This window comes from Cupressus sempervirens, chromosome 2 (assembly GCF_028749045.1).
Source record: "Cupressus sempervirens isolate cs-2001-9-10 chromosome 2, ASM2874904v1, whole genome shotgun sequence".
Classification (NCBI taxonomy): Eukaryota; Viridiplantae; Streptophyta; class Pinopsida; order Cupressales; family Cupressaceae; genus Cupressus; species Cupressus sempervirens.
Genome location: NC_143119.1, coordinates 394,095,708 through 394,114,567, shown reverse-complemented (window position 1 = coordinate 394,114,567; position 18,860 = coordinate 394,095,708). Strand labels below are relative to the sequence as shown.

The window sequence follows — 18,860 nt, the reverse complement described above, 5'->3', positions numbered from 1 at the left end:
CAATAGAAATTACTAGCATAGTAGGCCTATACTTAGCAATCAACCTGGGGCAAATAAAACATAAATATCATGCTGAGAATCAGAATTTGTAGATGTGTTATCTATATATCAAAAAATCAAATTCACATTGGCATGGCAACAAATAAATCTAGAATTGACAAAATTGCCTACATTATGAGCTAATGATTATGATAACCAAACCCCAATAGTGGCAAAAATGAAACCAAATTGTAACTTATCAGCAATTTCCCAAATTCGATAGTTTCAAATGTCCAAGGAATATATAATGTAGAATAAGAAAATAATTACTTTGCAATTCGTCTGGATGTTGTAAATACTGCTATGACAAAAGCTTTCACTTTGATTGTTGCACTTACCTAAAATTATCATACAAATAATTCTATTAAATTTATATCACTTTCCACATATCAAACGAATAGTTAATTACAACCAACATTAAAATTCATCTATAAACAAAACCTAAGTCATGGAAAAAGGAATTAAAATAATTTTATGTACTTACTGCAGAGGTTGCAATGCATTCCAACTGAGACATTGGTTGATTTTGACATTTGAGAGTCTTCTTAAAATAAACAGCCTGATTGTACACTTTCTCTGCCTGCATGAAATAATTAGAATATGTTATCTTTTAAGCAGTTGTTCAGATCATAATATGATATCACAATACATATATTTAGAGAAGGGGGAGAGAAGGTTATTGGCTGACCTCAATTCTAATGATTAGTGGTTGAAACAATCGACTGTAACTAATCTCTATATCCTCCCACCTAGTGCTGAAGCAAAGTTCGTTCCAAAGATTTTTTTTTCCTTAGAGAGTAAATTAGGCGAGATCGAGAAACTACGGTTGAAAGCAATCAAAATATATAAAAGAAAGAATGATGAACACATCAAAACCAAATTTGTGATGGGTTTTTAACAAGACACAACTGTTAGGTGGATAGTCAAATAACATCCTTCTACTTGATCCTTCATTTAGAAACTGAAAACAACTTAATAAGCCATTAGAATGATCAAATACCACATTCTCTCTTGTTTACAACATTTCTCAATTATCACTAGTCTAGATCATTCTTAGTTCATATTCACCTGCCGTTGTAATGTACCTCACCCATGGCAATGCTTGATATCCACTCTTTTCAATGATTTTCAGATACTTGAACTGCAGTAAAGAATTGCAACAAAAGAAAGTTGTTATAAAGTAGTAGCCTAAATCTAAATGAACAAAATGTAAATTCTCAACCATTTATTCAATGCATCAATTTACTTGTGGAGCTAAATATTTAAAAAGCATAATGATTTTCATTGAGGCCAATATAAATATAAGCAATGAGCTTGTTCTCATCAAAAATATAGAAGTGAACACACAAAAGGGTCCAACACTATGATGACTTTTATGGAGTCAGTCCAAAATGACCTGAAACGACTCAAATTTAAGATAAGTTATAAATCATGGTAATGAGCTAATGATACTCACAAAAGCAATAATCTACATTTATAAACTAAAGTTAAGAAATGACCTAAATTCCTAATACAGTAAAATATGGTATCTCAAATTTGACACGAATAGGCGCCCACTTTTCTGGGGTTGCTTCTTCAGCAGCTATGCTAGAAAGGCTAAATTCAGCCCTCAATATGTATTCATGAATCAAAACCCAAATAATAAGTCAATCAAGAAATTAAAACATCAGGGTCTAAAACCATGGTACTATTAACCATCTTTGAATAAGAAAACCAATGAAAGCTGCAAGATACCTTTCCACCAAGAAATGGTTTTATTTTCCAAAGCAAAGCATCCCTCTCTAGGGAGTATGCAAAAGTACCCATTGATGTGCGTACATGAGGTGTAGATACATCAGCTGGTACTAGCAATTTAATTTCAACATTTGTTGCCGTACTGCAAAGTTAAAGAAAACCATGAGACAAATTAGCAAATACACAGAAATATCAGTCATACTTAAACCATTCCTTGAAGCTAACATGTTAGAAAGATCTATCTAAACAATAGATAAATCAGATCTAAAATAGGCATACATAAGCCAGAGAGATAATTTGAAACCTGCAATCTTTGTATTGGCTACGTGCTCAAACCAAATATTCTACCCAGCTTCTTGAATGATTTTCTACTTGAGCTTCAACCCATATCAATGGCTTTACCTACAAAGTAAGAAAAACATATGATATGAAACCTACTTTAGAAGGATATGCTTCATAACAAAACTTCAAAGATTTGACAACTGCATTCTCTTGAATATATGAACAAACCTGTGTGCTAAGTCTAAAGTTCATAAGATCAAAAGTCCCATCATGAGGTATGAAGGATATAGTTCTATCATTTTCAAAATGAGCAAGATGAACACACCTGATAGAAGAAATAGAAATTAACATATGCCTTTTCAATGGAAAAGAAAGACCAAGTACAACATCAAAGGAATTTGCAAGCACTTTAATATAAGATAAAATTGATAATTTAAGGAATTGAATAAGAAAATGAGCTTGATTGCATACTAATGAAACTTGATGTCATCCAAATCAATTGATTTACCCTTTGACACTTTGCCTTGAGCTTCTAGTAGCACCCCATCATTGAGTCCAAGTTTGCATTCTGGCATTCTGCTGAAAAAAAGTGAATCAAAATACACTTGTCATTAACAGCTAGCTATGTAACATTTCAGCAGTCATGCTAAAAGTACATTATAGATAAATAAAAATTAGAAACAGCCACATTTTGCGAAAAAAAGCTAAATTAACCATGAAACACAATCAATAATTCAATGCCAAATATTAAATCAAAAGTTATAAAGGTTTAATACTTATGGCATATGTATAAAACAAAGAAATCATTAGTTGTCAAACTACTTTCAACACTCAATAATTATATAAAATGTCTAAAGATATATACATATCAGTATTTTATTCTTTTTTTGTAATTTTTCATACTATTTTATTTCCAAGATCGGCTGTGGGGATCCAGCTTTGATATGGCAAGGGCACGGGTGTCCTGACCAAATTATTCTAGATACATCTATTACAGACCTGGGGAAGGCCTACAAACTGTACGAATTGGACCTGGTCTGGGTATGGGACCTAGTGTAACATAATCTAAACTTCAACATTTGGTCATTATAATTTGATTTTTAATCTATCACTCTAAACTCTCCAAGAAATTAGACTATGTTCAATCATCCACCACAGTTCATTATTCTTCTATATTTGTTTTATTCTCGCTAAAGCATGTAATCTGTTGAAATGCAAGTATCCAGCAACAAAGTTGGTTGTCTCATGACCAAAAAATTGTTATTTATTAAATCTTAACACTGAATATGAACATAATATTTGTACTTATAAAAGTTGGACAATTTGTAGATTCTTTGTCTAATGGTAATTCATAATTCTACCACATAAAAATAAACACAAGATGTTTATTATCCAAACTCTCATGTGCCAATCCCATTCTCATAATATATGTCTATTCATTTAGCTGTGTATAAGCATACATGGGCCTTTCAGCTTAGAAAATGGGGTTTTTCCTATTTCAAGGCATTCCACAAGTAGGGTACATATTTAAGAAAATAGGTGTGCAGTAACATTATAATGTTCTCCATGAACCTAGCTGGAGTTTATAGTGTTTCAACTTAGTAGAGATTATGGGAAATGGTTCCATGTTTCCTCTCTGTAGTCTATTAGTTTTATTTCTAAAAGAACTCAATAATAAGATTATGCATGGGGTTGGAAAAAACTACCTCAAGTACGCTCTCATATTCAGCACTCCAACCACATCAAATTGCACTATTTGCCCATTGCTACTCACAAGAATATTTACACTTTCTACTACATCCAAAAAGACCTTTAATAACAAATTAAATTCACAAAATTAGTTAAATATCAATTGCCATATTCAAGCAAAGCACAAAGTTAAATCTGGATTAGCCTTCAACCTCATTTTTTTTGTATTGTATTCCTTCACTTCACTAGGAAACTACATTTATAACAGCCATTTGAGGTCGCTGAGTGACTTCCATCCTATAATCATCCATTTTGATGAATTCACTAAGAATCTTTGCCTCTGTATATTGAGGATACCCAAAATCCATTATTTCATCTAGTAGTTCATACTGCACAATGGGAAATAAAAGTGGTGAAATGATATACACATATTTTAAATTTTAATTTTGTGATAAAATATTCTCAAATAGTTCATTACAAGGAATTATGAACCCTCGACCCTCTGTGGCTTAGATTCAAAATAGATGTGTACACTCACAACAACGAAAAAATTGTCTCTCAAAGACTCTTCTTCTAGCTCTTCAAAATAGTGCTTGAATACCTACAGAAATAACACACATGACAATCCAAAACTGAACCTAAAGTTGACATGTGAATCAGTTATTGCAACACACTAATCATAGCAGAAAACAAAGAGGAACATTAACAACTCTTGATTACTGTAATAACACCCAAATATGCATGCAATAGCTACAAATAAAAGAATTATATGCATACACTAGAATCCTTGGCTCTATAGGTTCAATAGTTCCCTAAGTGTACTATTCCATTTAATAATTGAAAATAGAGCCTTGGACAAGAAATAAATTGTGAATGAGAAGTGTAGATTTTTGAACTTACATCCACAACTCGATGTAAAAATAATAGTAAGCTAGCTGCATTAGATTTCTATCTTGATGCTTCTATAAGGTAGATATTGTTATGCTGAATGAACATGTAAGTCACCCCATTGTCATAGACTACTAGATTTTGTAACATGGGATCACCCTGTCCATGTAATCCCATCAAAAAAATTGTCAAAACACATATGTTGAAACCATCCTCACACATGGCCAATTCAGCCTTATAAGAGACAAGATATAAGAGAGGGTGGTACATTTTAATGAACATATTCATACGAGACAATGTAATTTATGTGACATTGGCCACCTAAACATCTTTAACTTTTAAGTAATTTGCATACCTCTATGTAAATATTCCATATCTTAGAAGCTTCTTTGTACAACATTGCAATTTTTAACTTCATGATGCACATAGCACAGATGAGTCAACAGAAACTATAGTTTCTTGTGTTCTTTCCACAGTTTTAAAAGAGTTCTTATCAATAGATCCATGTAAGAATTTTATTCCTCTAAAAATGGTTTTATTACCAGTTTTAAAGAAAGTGGACACAAACTAACTAAAGAATCTTCAAATCGAGGACTGGAAGTTAAATTGATGTAGAGCCTTCTAATATCCCCTTAAGGAACCTTATTCAACTCAAGGATTCAACAATGTCTTGGAATCTACTCAAGGAACTAGAGTTCAACTCAAGGATCAATAAGAAGTCCCTGACTTAGTAGATCTCTTCCACACACCATATCCACAAATTCACTTCCTTCCTCATTACCACAATCTCTTATTGTATCAATTTCTTTCTAGGTCACCTAGTGTACCTAGCACCTCCACCATACCAAAATCCAACTCCGGCATCTCTCACTGACCCTAACACCTTATGCCATCTTATCATGGCCTATCTACCATGCTTCAACTCTTCACTAGCTTTCGACAACCCATCTTTCACCATTTCCTACTTTAGCCCTTCTAGGCCTATCTAGTAGCCCTGTCCTTCAGCAAATCACACTTTTCTCTCTAACTCCCCAAACAACCTAGTGACTTAGTCACCTTTTTAAATATCCTTTATGGTTTTCTTCAAACCTTGCAAATATCATTTTCTCAACATGTGATTGTTGCACCTTTCTATGGCTATCACTACATCAATTATGCCTAATTAGCCCTTGCCTAACAAAGCAACTATGCTTTGCACACACACCCAACTCCCCAAACCTTGAAACGGTCTTAGGGCATCTAATAAATGATAGGATTCCACAATTTGTTTGACCCTCCATGCATTGCTAGACACCTTTTCATCAAACCATCCCTTTAAGGATTTCTAGCCTAGGGCTTCCTAGAAAAGACCCTAAATCAACTCATAAAACCTTTCTATTGGCTCAAACACCTTTAAAAATACTCCCTAAAATGATTTCAACATACATTTATCCATTCCAACCTCCATTTTCTCATATTCACCATGTGGCAACTTGCAAATGCACCTTCACTGTTTGGTACAATAGTCACCCTGTTGTTCTTTTCTTTGTTCACTGTCACCTGCATCCTCCTACATTAAAATCATAAAAAAACATATTCATAAACTTAAGTTCCTCTCCCACAAGTTATAGCCCATTCATAGAAAGTGGGAGAGGCTTGTCTCCATTAATGACTACAAGACTGTGACAATCAGTCATGTTCCCTCTGACAACAGAGATTTCAAAGATTTTTTTTTTTTTAAAATAACTTACAAAGTCCTTGCCAAGAGTTAACAAATCATGACAATATTTTCAAGGAGAAACAACAATAAATCTGGAATATAAAGAACTTTATTGGATTACGAAGTCGAATCTTGCAATTAGGAAACTGTCACTGTGACAGTGAATAGAAGATTTCTTTGATTTATTTATTTTCTTGTTACATACACCTCTCTTCAACTTCTTCCCTTGTGTCTTATAAAGAAATTTCTTTTCTAAATGTTTTCCCATCTAACTGACTCATAAAACTGAACTAAAGCCCCCTTGGATGCCAACTGCTCTTGTAACTATCTTATGATAGCAAATAGACAGTTTTTATAACTTTTTTAACATCATTACCTTTCATTATCTTTGGTGACCTTTTCTCGGCTAAAGACTTATGAAAGCTATAATTTCATTCCTAAATGACTCTAAAAGACCTTTTAAAACACTCTTCACACACCTATAACCTTAAGTAACCCCATTCAAGCCTAAGTTGTCTTATGTTGCCAATGTTGGCAATTTTACAAGATCTTGCACTTTGAGTGCATTTTACATCATTTAGGGGCTTTAATAGCCTATTACATCATGTAAACACTACCATCCACCCATAATTCTTCCTAGGAAAACCTAGGACTTCAAATGACCCCTTACATCATATTGACTCCCTATTTGTGCCAATTTTCCTATTCTTGGCAATACCTTACATTTTGTCAACTTTGTGAAATTTATTACATTTACTGGCTTTAATAGCCATGATTCATCATCAAATAACTCAATAGGTCTCCATTAGGCATTGATTTCCCTTGTACCTTCATTATCTCCTACATAGCTCTTGGTGTACCCTGTAGGTTCATTTTTTCTTGTGTGCCCCTACACCATACATGGATTCAAATGAAGGATCGATAAAATATGGACAGGAAATTGAAAAGTATTAACAGTGATACCTCCTTTACTGCTTAGTAATATTAAAAGTGAGGTTCACCACTAAGTATGTTGGTTAAGTGGCGGTGGTGATGGTGTAGGGACCAACAAGGTTCAAACAACCACTAGGCCATTTTCATTGTAGGCTTGTGCCAATTTTCTCTCAGGGTTGACCCTTAACTTTGTTAATTGTGGATGAGGTCCCCCATTTGTGGCCTCACTGATCCATAGCTCCAGGTCAAAAGCATTTTTCTTGGGGCCGGAGTGTGTGTTGTGTTGTGTTAGCATCACTAATATGATCAAATCCTAATTCCCTTTGCTTAAAATAACCTCTTCCAAGAAGCGACATATTCAGATAACACAGTCCCAAGATAGTGCTGATCAAGGGTTTCCCTAGTTAATTATGATAATCCTATTATTGGTGATAACATAGTCCCAAGATAGTGCTGAGATCCAAGGATGCAATAAAAAAGCTACAAGTTTAGAACTTCATGATAGTTCAAAGCATGAAGCCTTAGATGCATAGGACAACAGTCTAAACATAGGATAAAATAGAGAAATATTTAGTATCTTATTGAGCTTCACATTGTTTCGAGAATAGTTTAATATTCTCTACTAAATAGGGCCAACCACGTGAAGGTGGAAGCTCATTTCGCCCCACCTGCCTACCCCTAACATCACTCTACATTCCCCATTAACATCTAACATTCATTCATTCTTTCAACCATTAATAAAATGTAACATTCAATCAATATCACATGATAACATTCATTAACACATTAGATTCATAAACATGCAATATTCATCAATATTTTGCATTAACACATAATTCATAAACATTCATTAGCACATAATTAAATTCATTGAGACATAAAATTCAGTCATTATCAATTAAGGTATGTAGATGACAATCATTTCTTCTTTTTCTTTCTATTTCTTTTTTCTATGTAAGCTCTAAGAGGAGCATCAGTGTCACCATCAATTCCCCCCTCATCAGTTGTTCTTTTCTCTATTCTTGATGATCTCAAATTCCTATGCTATTGCAAAGGGGGGTCCTCTGCAATAAAAAATAAAAGAGTTAAATTAAAAATAATTTATTATAATTGTTACAAGTATTTAATTATTTTAAATAACATAACTGTGGCACTCTCTACCTAATCTGACCACATCATTTTGTCTAGACTCAACATCAACACGCTCATGAACATCGACCCCTCGATCCTCTATAGCTACTATACAAAATGTTACGTTAATCCAAACACCAATTGCAATTACATATAAAAAATTTAATAGCAAATGTATACCTCCACCACTGGGATGCACATCATGCGTACCTTCAACATTCACAGATTGTGTAGAAGGATTGTTAGGCTGCATTCCAACATCCTATGCATTGTTATCATTGCTTGCTTAAAATAGATATACTCACTTTATATTGGAACTTAACATCAAATAGACTAATTGGTAAAGTATTCAATTTGAAATAAATTTCATTTAGCTTATTTACCTGTGGCTCAGATGCATCATTATTAGAACCTTCCACACTAATTTCAGCTCGTAGCCATTCAGCCATGGCTCTATAGCCTTGTTGGAAGCCAATTCTCTTATCCTCTTCTGTGAGGCATCTCTTGAACTTTGAGCCCTGCATTTTTGCGTGGTATGGTGAATTTTACTTGCATTTTTTCATCAACCAATGGAGGGTAGTTAAAATATCAAAAGGAAATACAAAAGTTGCAAAAGTTGAGGATCAGGAGCATAGACAAGCTAGTCTATCCTAGCATTTCCCATCACAATATATAAAAAATTTGATACAATTTTTCATTTACTAATACTTACAACTCGTGCTTGAAGTTTTGAAAAACCACTAGAGCTAAGCTTGTGTGTCCCGTGCTTTTCTAGTGTTGCCTTTGTTGCCTTTGATGTGTCAGGAAATCTATGAAAAGTTTGAAATATTTTAGATAGTATAAATATAGAGGTTAATTAGTACATAATTACATTCTCAACAGTATCACATACCTTGATGTACTCTCTACTAGTGTAATTGCATTTTTCTTGTCAGCTTTATACTTTCCATCCAAAATCAGAGCCTGCCACTCAGCCTCAGGAACATAGGGCAGACGCTCGTACCTAGGGTTATCTCGTAAATTTTTTTTGTACTGGTCCCTAATATACTTCAAACATAAACCAACTTTTTCAAGGAGCTTGTTTCTCTCGAATGCACAAGGTCCAAAGAATTGGGTCATGCTCTCTATAAGATCATCCTTCAACTTTTTGTCTTGGTTATTCCACCTTTTAAGTAAAAAAAAAAAAGTTAGACTCATAAATGAAGTGAAGCTGCCTTTAATATAGTTCAAGAAATGGATGAAAAGGAAAACTATTCTAGCAATGATATGAAATCAAAATAGTGGTTTGGGGTTTTAGTTAGGATGTGATGTTCCACCAAGTACACACGGTGGGCTCGAATATTTGCAAACACTCATCACCAAGTTTTTTCCAAAAAACATCATTCCCTACAAAAAAATCATGGGATCATTAGTAGATGAAGAGTGATCAAAAACTAAATTACTATTATATCACTATAGAATAATAACTTTAAAGTACCTAGAACTATGGCTACTTTCAGTGAATGCCTTCATCATCACTAACGATCAATATGACATCCTTCACTTTTCCTATACTAGGAACATAGGAACATCCAAGAAATGATGCTGCAACTCCTATTGCAAAAAGTTTCATAAGTTTCATAAGTCTTTGTCACGAAATATAAACACATAACACTTAAACACATAACAAAAGAGAGAAAAAAAAGGGATTTGTGTACCAGTAGATGGTACAATAGTCGATGCCTGTAAGCTACATGTTGTCGACTCAGTAGTCGAAAAGAGATTTGTGGTTGTCCTGGATGGAGGTGGCATCATCATAGGATCTAAAGTTGAAGAATAAAATTGTTAGAGCATGCATAAATTTAGAACATGTGGACTAGCATGGACAAGATTGTTAGAGCATTAAAAAAAAGGATTGTTTGAGCATGTATTGTCAATGATTATGATAATTCCTATATATATTTAGTGGAAAAAACAAGTGGGGAATGGAACATGTGATCTACCTGAACCACCTGCAGCACCCTCATCATGGGAATGGGGCTCGAAATCACGCAAAAAACTCTGTAAAGACAATGCATCCATATTTTAATTAATGCCATAAAAGAGCATAACATAAAAACCACTATTGAACTCTTTTTTATAATTAAAAATTTCATTAATACTTACTTTTAAGGTTTCAGAGGTGTGCAACAATTCAGATGCCCTATCTTTTATTTCTTGAGTAGTAGGCTTAATGGTTGCCAAATGTATCATTTCTTTGCCAATTTTCTTTAGCAACTTTTTAATTGAACTGATTGGGTCATCAGTCTCTACTAAATCAATATAAAAAGGGTCTTCCTCAGGGGTGGGCTATTAAGGGACTGTAGGTTCCTTTCCCTCCCTCTGACCACTGGCCCTCTGTGACAACAATAGTGTTAGTATTATCAAAATTACTCCAAAAGAATGAAGAAAACAACATTAAAAAAACAACATTTTTATTTCTATCTAGTTTGCACAATTACAATGAGTTTTACCTACTCATGTGTAGATGAGCCAGGAACATCGCTAGCATCCCCTCTGGGCGGTTGCTCCATATTGTACCCCTGTGTCAAACATCAAGTATAAAAATGTTAGCCAAAAATTTATTGACTAAATGGTATGTTGGAGTCATTGATTAGAAGTTGGTTTAATATTATATACCACCCCCATGATAGTAGCCTCATTTGTGTCTATGCGGTTCAAATTGTAATCAATAAGAAGCTCTTCCCTTGCACATATTGATTTTATCACATAGATGAATACACGATTTCCCTCGCGCACCTCAAATATGCAATTGGGTTGCTTTATAGTTGACCCAGGTCATGCATTATTTATAAAACCCACAATATTCCCTGTTGCTTTTGGCCTTCCATCAATATATATAGCCACACTTTTACTTTGATTATTGTCTTGTTGTTGTATATAATTTTCTGAGAGGGCATACCTACGCATACATTTTTTATATTGAACAATATGCATCCAACTTTTGTAATCTTAACATGGTCCAACATACTCCATCAATTCAGAAACTTTGTTGTAAGACACCTTTATGCCGTCCATAGAAAATTGGCCCAAACCATGTAATGATAATGGTGCTATGCGATATATCCTCTCGTTAACACAAAAATCAGTGTTTATTGGAGGAAGTTCCTTGGGTACCCAATGTTTCTGTAGATGTTGGTACCTCAAGGGCACCTTGATGTTGCCTTCTATCTCATCATCATAAGAACATGAACCCCCTTGAGCAAGGAAAAATTTCATGTGTTTATTGAATTTCCTTCTAGTCCTTTGACCTCTAGTTAATCTCCCTGTTCTAGATAAACTGCATGTCTCACTTTCCTCTTCTATTCGTATATTTCCCTCACTTGAGGAAGACACTTCTGACAAATACCTATTTGCTGGTACCTGCAAATGGGAGAGATCTTAGAAGATATTAATCTTACTATTGATAAGTGTATTAAATAGACTATCTATAAGGAGTATTGACTTATACCTGTCAATCCATGAGACTATGCGGGATGCTCTTGAAAGGGGTTCAGTTTCCTGCAAATGTAATTCAATTATCATGAGCATAATTACATCATAATCATAATCACATCCATCATAAGCATCAATAAAAATTAAAAACATTAAAAGGTACACAATATAACACTTAAATCAGGCTCACATTATAAGCCTACTAGGGAAGTAGGCATAGTGAAGGGCTAAGCACTTATATTATGTTTTCCATATGAATTTTATTCTAGGTAAAACTCCCTTTTATAGATATTTAATGAATTCCCTTTTCTAAACTAAACACTTACAAATGCTTTTGACCTGAAAGAAAATAAGGCTCAATACATTCACACATCAATATGTGTTTTAAATAGCTTCATTTAATTAATTTAGATTAATAGTTAATTTAGATTAGCAGTATTCTATTTCTAGTTGAAACTTGTAGCTTTTAAATAGATAATGAATAAACTATGTAACCATATAAGACAAATATATTTCTATCAAGAAATGAATATTAAATAGATTAAGGATTAATGGCATACCTCTAAATTTCATCATCATCATCCTCGTCGTTGTCATCATCATCATCATCATCATCATCATCATCATCCTCATCATCATCATCATCATCATCATCATCATCATCATCATCCTCGCCATCATCGTCATCGTCATCATCGTCGTCATCATCAACATCATCATCATCAACATCAACATCATCTTCATCTTCATCATCAATAGCAACATCTACATCATCTTCTACTTCTTCGGTATCTTCTTCTTCCATCACATTATACTTTATTGGCCTTCCTCTCGATTCATGTCTAACAACAAATGACCAACCCGGTTTATGTGGAACCTCTGAGTAAAATACCTGCTCACATTGGCTTGGAAGAACATAGGGCTCATCCCCAACTAGATCAAATGACCTTGTATTAACCATTGTAAATCTATTATCATGTTCAATAATACTTCTATCAGGATCATTTGGATTAAGTCGTAGCCTATACCATTTGACAACAAAGAGTACTAATTTGAAGGAACTAAAGTCATACTCAAGTATATCATCCAAAATGTCATAGTATCGATTTTCAGACTCTCGAGGATGTAAGTCATTTCTAGATGAAATATTAGTCACTTGAAAGATTGTAGTTATTCCTCAATCACAAGTTTTCTTTGTGTCATCCAACAATTTGACGCAAAATTTTTGATCATTATAGAACATAGCCTTGTGGTGTTTAACCTGCAATAATATGTGAAACATGTCAAAATTATTATGTCATGAGTTGATAAACATATGGGTGATTAATAAATTTGTACGTACCTAAAAATCTCTTAAACCACGTGCTAAATCTATTTCCCTTTGCATAACATTGGAATCTCCATTATGATGAGCTTCTTTAACCAATGAAGATACACCTTCCCATGTTAATGTTCGACCAGAATGTTGACATCGTTCAATCCATACCGTCATCCAATCAAGATTGTTTGCAATATACAAATGTAGTGCATCCCACTCTTGAGCACCTATATAAAAAAAAATTAGACAACTTACAACCAATTTATTTTGAAGATTAAGAAATAATTTATTACAATAACATCTTATAATTTATTACCTCTCACTTTCCTCAATGTACCTTTCCCCATCAAGTACTCCCCTTCTAATTTTTTAAAAGGCTCAAGATCCCAAATGTGATCTACATGAATATTTGATGCAAACTTAGGAAGATATTTAGTAATGTACACCATAGTCTAGTATACCATAGAACCCTTAGGATGTGCTCTTTGTCAAACCAAAGCCTTCAAATATTTCAAGTGCCTCTCAACCATCCACATTGACCTAGTGTGTACAGGTCCACACAATTCAATCTCCTCAACTAGGTGTATGAGGTAGTGTTCCTGTGCATTGAAAAAAGTTGGAGGTAGACATTTTTGCATTTCACATAGTAAATTAGGAATTCTTCTCTACCAATAGTTTATATCTTCTTTATGGATTTCTTTAAATGACAACCACCTACATTAAGAGATTCAAGTCACAAAAAATATATAGATATGAGACTTTACAAAATAATATACAATAGATTACATAGCAAGAAAAAAAATCATTAATATAATAATTATATACAACAAATTGAACAGATATTACTACTTACCTCATGTATTTTCCAAGATCGTATATCGCTTGTTTGATGTTATTGTTGAAGGGCTCTGGGAGAGATAGAGGAAGCATGTACTGCAGTAATTATAAACCAATCATTTCATTATTTTCTAACATAACATAACGAACAATACACATAGTTTATGAATATATTGTAAATATAGAAGAACATAACTTACCTTGATGAAAGTATGCCAATCATGCATTTTGAGCCCTAGCCCAAATTCAATTTTTTTTAATATGAGATTGTTTATGTTCACAAAAAATCCTATGGGAAATCAAATTTTTCGTATGACTTCTTTTATGGCATCACTTTGCTGCTCCGTTAATAACCAAGGAAGGGCACTTATATTAATTTGATCTCTATTGCTATTTGAGTGAATGAAATTCTTCAATGCATGATTGGATTCATGAATGTCATTACAAATTTTGACAATTTTTTCTTTGTCATGCCTTCCATCCAATATTTTCCACAATGTCTCTATTATATTCTTTCCAATATGCATAGAATCAAAAAAATGCACAATTTGTAAGTGCTCATAGTAGGGCAACCTGCTAAATTGTCTAAGATAGCTTTTTAGTCCCTTTGGAAGGTTGTCAGTACTGCCTTGATGACCTTCATGATCATCAATTACACAATTAGTAAACAAAAATCACAATAGAAATATATAAATTACAAACATAAACCATTAGGTGGAATGACATTACCTCGATGATTAATTCTATTATATTCCAACTTCCATAGGCGAGGTGTCATTCTTTGTGGCTTTGATGTAGACTCTCCTTTCCCATTGGAAAGATATTTTTTCGTACTTTGATACTTATGATTCCTATGGAGGAAGTGTCTACACTCATCAAACACCTACTTTCCTAAACTTTTTGAATGACGAGATTTCATCTTTGGACCACAAACTAGACATGCAAATTTTCCCTTTGTTTGAAGACCTACAAGATAATGATATAATTGGATTATTAAATATGTTGATTTTTATAATTAGAATTATCATGCACAACTTGAATTCACTATAACATACTACAAAAATGTGTTAGCCCTGGGGCATCATGTATTGTCCATGCAAGTATTGCATAGAATTGAAATTGTCTTTGTCCTATTGGTCTAGACATGTCATACATAGTGACACTGTTCCATAACTCCACCAACTCATCGATAAGAGGCTCAATATATAAATTCATATCTTTAACTTGATATTTACCTACTTGAATGAATAGTAACATTACATAATTATTATGATCGTTTTACTGCGAGATTTGTAAGTACATGTAAATTAATAACTATCAAATGATAAGATACCTGGAACAATCATTGCCAACATAATGTGCTCCCTCTTTATTGACATCCACGGAGGAATGTTATTGTTAATAATGTAGTGCCTACCCCTAGATCGCATTTCTGTTATCATTGTCAAATTCTTTTAGGTTGATTTTATGCATTGATTAGTTTAGAGATATTGGATTTACAATATTATGATATTATTTCATGTCTTGAATTACAAATGTATCGGTTATTATTGCTTAGTTGATTTCATTCATGTGTTGTTAATGGTATTTTGATGATCCTAGTTAGTAAATGTGGTTTCTTTCATAAAAATGTTAACATGATGTCTTTAATGATGATTATGTTGTATTGATAGAGATGCATTGTTATATGTACGCATTTGATGTTAGACTTGTGATTTTTACGATACTTACCCCATACTTGCATGTGTATGGTGTGCGTATTTATTTTATCTTTCTGTCTGACATGTTTGATGTGGTTAAGGGAGGGAGTCGTAGTCACCTACTAGTCGGGATCTACACGATGAACCACTCCCTGCCATTGTTTGTTTAGTTTAGATATATTATATACATGTACATGCTCGTCTTTTATGCAGGATGCAGGTACCGGGCATCGACTTCCCTAAATTGCTAGGATGAGCGTGCCCTATTACAAATAATCAAATGGTGAGAATGGGAAGATAATGATCAGGTCCAATCCTAGCCATAAGCCTATAATACTTGTCCTGCAAGGAGGACTCGTAACAGACTGTCTACCCTTTTTAAACCCTTGAGTATTTTGTGCGTATGTTGTTTTGTGAGTCTTTGATGAATTTCTATTAATTAAGTCTAATTAATAGATTAAATTAATAATTTAATTTAATGGAGAATTATTATGATATTATGAATATTTAATTATATTTAATTAATCGAGAAATTAATTAAATATAAAGAATTAAATTGAAGATAAAAGTTTTAAGATTAAATTTAGAACATGATAATATTTATTTAATTTAATAATAATATATTTAGAGTTCATTTTTAAATAAATGCTAAATATTATTGTTATTTAAGTTAATAAATATTTATCAAACTAAACGTTCTAAATATATTAAAAAGTTAAATAAAGTTTAAATTTAGAACATGATTATATTTATTTAATTTAATAATAATATATTTAGAGTGCATTTTTAAATAAATGCTAAATATTATTGTTATTTAACTTAATAAATATTTTATCAATTAAGTTTCTAAAAATGAAATTAAAAGTGAAAAGATATTTAATTATCAAAAAGATTTAAGTTCGCATGAATGAGTTTAAAATATAAGAGATTAATTAAAAGATAAAAAAAACATGTGAACTTGAATAAAGATAATTTAATAATGTGCACATGAGATTAAAGTTAATAAATTAATTTAAAGTGAAGTCAAGTGGATAGTTAAATAAAGTAATTTAATGATTCACTTAACGTACATGAAAGGAATAATAAAAGAATATTTTAATTTAAAAAGAAAATTAATTGTGCATGAATGAATTAATTAAATAAAATAATTATTATTTTAGAGTTGTGGTGACAGAAACCCTAAAGGTAATTAGATTCTATATTAGAGGTTTTCGGGTCATTATTGGGGACACAAGTCTTTTACACACAGGTTTCAGGGAACACACTTTTGGAAAGGGGAACAAAGAAATCTTCGGAAGCTTTGAAGGGTTTGGATTAGCAAGGTTTTCACCAGATTGTTAGCATCAGATCAAGGTAGGGTTTGTGAACCATTCTAGAAAACACTTTCGGATCTCTGTCTTCTTCGTGCTTGTTGGAAATTGCTTTCTCAAATTTTATTGAATGAATCTTGCTACCTTTCTTCTGAATCTTTTGTGATTTGATTTCTTCTGGGAATCGGGTTTGAAAAACTATTTAGATAACCTCGTTCTACAATTGAAAGGAATTAGTGTTAAATCGAGATCTGTTCTTTGGATCAAAATAGAAATTAAGAAATTTAAATTTGGAAGGGTTTGTTTTTGGAAATGAAAATCTTAGGATGGAGAATTCAAAGGGTAAGATTTATTTTTCCTATTAGACTGAAGTTTCAATCATGGATTAAATATATATATATATTTTTTAATATGAACTGAAAGAAATATTGTGTAAAAATGATATATATATATATATGTGTGTGTGTGTGTGTGTGTGTGTGTGTGTGTGTGTGAGATAAAAAAAAAGAGTTATATAATAAATTGTATAGAATACACAAATCTTTTAATTATAATAGTAATTATAATAAAATGTTTTTCGAAATATTATATTTTTAAATTTAAAATATATATATATATATATATATTTTATGTGTGGGCGATTTAATTATTAAAAATATATATCTAATAAATTTTACCCACCCCCTACCCCTGTGTCCTTCATAACTTAGCGGACAGGGCGCTGTTGTAGCAGAGACTGCTGCAGCAGCAACTTGCTATGGCAAGGCTGCCGCAGACTTTATGGCTGCGGCCAGTCTTAAAAGCCAGCGGGCTATAAACGTGATTCATATATATGATTTTTTTAAAAAAATTGTATTTTATTTTTAATTAAATTTTAATTAAAATTTAATTGTGTTTAAATTTTAAGTTATTAAATTTTAATTATATATAAAATTTTAATTATTAAATTTTAAAATTATATTATTATTAATTTTTATTAATAACTAAATAAATTATTAATAATTGGGATATAGATAAACAAAGTTATTAATTAACTTAATTAAATCTGTTTTAATTAGGAATTATTAATAACAAGGGTTATCTAACAAAGTTGTACACTTATTTATTATTGTTAATGATTATTGACAAAATTGTAATGAATCGATTAAAGTTAGTAAAGTGTTACTTTTATAATTTAAAGAAATAAATGGGCACACTCAGACTAATCTTTTAAGAAAATTAACTTTTATCATGAGCATAACTTTATTTATATGAGTCGAATAATTGAATGGGTTATTGGGTGGGTTAAACTGAGAATTCATTCACTTGAAACATACATTGAACACAAAACTGAAACTTTACTTTTTACCTTATTGTGTATTATTGTAAATCAAACGCAAACTATGAAACTATACTGTTTTGCTTATACTGTCTATGCTTTGGGATTTTGGTGTCGAGTAGGTGTTGACCAGTCTAGGACATACACCAGAGGTTTTGTGGGATTTCTGTCATACCAATTATGTGGCTAGTTGTCATGATGTGTTATGTGATTCAAATTGAGATTATATTTATGAGGTTTATCTTGTGGAGAAATTATGTGTACTTGGATAGGAGAACCATCTTATTATTAGGTTGCCTATTAAGGAACCGAGTTTGATCTTTATCGGTGTTGTGGTATGGGACACAACTGTGTTTTTATGTGCTTAGGAGAGGTTGTCTAGGTACGTGACTTGGGAGTGGCTTGCATAGGGGTCCGGGACCCAAAGTGGTCAGTACCAGGGTAACCTAATGCAAGTTATGTTATAAGTGATAATCTACTAAGTAAAATTTATGGGGGGAAAACACAC

The 18,860-nt window shown here is 32.4% G+C and overlaps 1 pseudogene; it reads right to left on the bottom strand.

Moving 5' to 3' along the window:
- Window positions 1-1,081: 1,081 nt before the first annotated feature.
- LOC149572794 (AP-1 complex subunit mu-2-like) lies at window positions 1,082-17,862 on the bottom strand (annotated as a pseudogene).
- Window positions 17,863-18,860: the final 998 nt, after the last annotated feature.